Genomic DNA, 2415 nt, shown 5'->3' with positions numbered 1-2415 from the left:
GAGTCCGCTTTAGCCGGACATTCGAGACACGAATCCGACAGTCGTACTGCATGCCCCCGCACTCGACGGGGGCGCGGGACCAGCGATCGACGGCAAGCCCCTCGTAACTCAATACGGTCTAGGAAACGAGCTCTTCCGAAGCGGTTCTGAACACAGAATCACCTCCCCAAAGGCTTCAACGCCCAGGAGGAAGAGCGCACAGTCATCGAGGATTCACGTTCGGACGAAGCGGCAGAAAACCCGCTTCCGTAACCACGGTTTTGCATGCGCAGCTACGGGGTCATATCGCCGAGCCGCAAGCAGATAAGCAGCACTGAACTATAGGGAATCCCGGCGCTCGGACCCACCGGGTGGTCGTCGGCAGGAGACACGTGGCGAATCACCGGAATGCTACCGTGATCACCGCGAAATACCGTCTCGGCTCTCTGATTAGTCGATTTCAGCCGACACGCTGCTAAAACAGCGCATAACTATGCTTCACCAACTAATCTTCCGAGCAGACACTGCCCACACTTAGTGCGAATCTCATTGAAATTGTGTTGGGTTCCCCCTCACGCTCATCGACGGTTCGTTAAAAACGGGCGGCTGTTTTTCTCTCGCCGAGGCACATTTGTCAAGTGTAGGTGATTGTGGTTCCGCTCTGCCTCGCGAGTTTCCGCGTGTGTTTTCAATTTTCCATACATTGGACTTTGTCGGTTTTTTTTTTTTTTTGGAGTTGCTCGATTTTTGGACTTGATCTTTTTATGGTCCCTTGGAGGCTAACCCTCAAATCTTGACCAATAAATTAACAAAATGCACTTTAAAGAATGAAAATACTTTGATACTCTAGTTCAATTATTTTTACGTTTTTAACACAACCTAACTGAAATTTCCTACCTAGCTTAAAAAACTTACTATTGATAATTTCTTGAAATGGCAGCGCTTGCCTCTTACACTTGCCTCCAATGGAATTCCGTCAAATTTTAACGTTCTATATCGGCATTAATTTTCGATTCTTGCTTGTGTACTGATTTTTCCCTCAATCTTGTCACATGTCTTAATACTTTGCATTGTAACACCAGAAGTATGGCAATTCAGAGAACGTCTTTTTGATAGGTCTATTTAAGCCAATCAGTTTTTGATTAATGTCAAAAAAAAAAAAAAAAAGCTTCGCCCCGCGCGCCCTTGGGGGCGGCCGGGCAGGCCTGCGCACGCGACCATAGCCTTGATGTGTAGCTGTTGTAATCAATGTCTGTAGATCCCTTTTTAGCGTATCCGCAAAGGGTTGACTTCTCCTGCAAAAGACAGGGATTTCTCGAAACGCATAATTAACACAGATACGAGATCCATTTAATGTGATCACCTGGTTTATCCGCAAAGACTGGAACTCACCTGCAATAACGAGAAATTTCGTCACACACAGCCACGCAATTAACGCAGAAACCGGAAGAGGTTTAATCCGGATGCAATGATAAACAACAGTTATTCCGTGAGCGGAAGTGCTCCGGGCCACGCCGCAAGAACACCGGTGGGGTCCCTGGGGATCCCTACGGTCATCTATGGTACCCTCTTCCACGAAACAACACGTTCGTTCGGGGAGCCGAAGGACAGAGGATCACGCCGCCAGTGGCCCGGCGGGGGCTCCCGAGTGATCCCTGCGGTCACCAACCGTATCCTCTTCCGCGAAAAAAAAAGAGAAAACACCGTTCGATCGGAGAATGGAAGTGTGGCGGACTATACCGCTGACCTCTCGATGCAGTCCCGTGGGATCCCATCCGTTATGTGCCGTACCCTTTTCCGCGAAACGATAGCTTATCGGTGCGATCCCTAGGGATTTAATTGGTCATCTACCGTTCTTTCGCGAAACAACACGTTCGTTCGGTGAGCTGAAGTACGGAGGATCACGCCGCAAGTGCCCCGGCGGGGACTCCCGAGTGATCCCTGCGGTCACCAACCGTATCCTCTTCCGCGAAAAAAAAAGAGAAAACACCGTTCGTTCGGAGAATGGAAGTGTGGCGGACTATACCGCTGACCTCTCGATGCAGTCCCGTGGGATCCCATCCGTTATGTGCCGTACCCTTTTCCGCGAAACGCTAGCTTATCGGTGCGATCCCTAGGGATTTAATTGGTCATCTACCGTTCTTTCGCGAAACAACACGTTCGTTCGGTGAGCTGAAGTACGGAGGATCACGCCGCAAGTGCCCCGGCGGGGACTCCCGAGAGATCCCTGCGGTCACCAACCGTATCCTCTTCCGCGAAAAAAATAAATAAATCCCGTTCTTACGGAGAACGGAAGTGTGGCGGACTCTACCGCTGGCCTATCGATGCAGTCCCGAGAGACCCAATCCGTTATGTACCGTACCCTTTTCCGCGAAACGCTTGCTTATCGGTGCGGTCCCAAAGGATTTAATTGCCCATGCTACGCTGTCGTGATCA

Source organism: Uloborus diversus, unplaced genomic scaffold (assembly GCF_026930045.1).
Source record: "Uloborus diversus isolate 005 unplaced genomic scaffold, Udiv.v.3.1 scaffold_14, whole genome shotgun sequence".
Lineage (NCBI taxonomy): Eukaryota > Metazoa > Arthropoda > Arachnida > Araneae > Uloboridae > Uloborus > Uloborus diversus.
The sequence above is the reverse complement of the archived record's forward strand: the minus strand, read 5'-3'. Positions refer to the sequence as shown.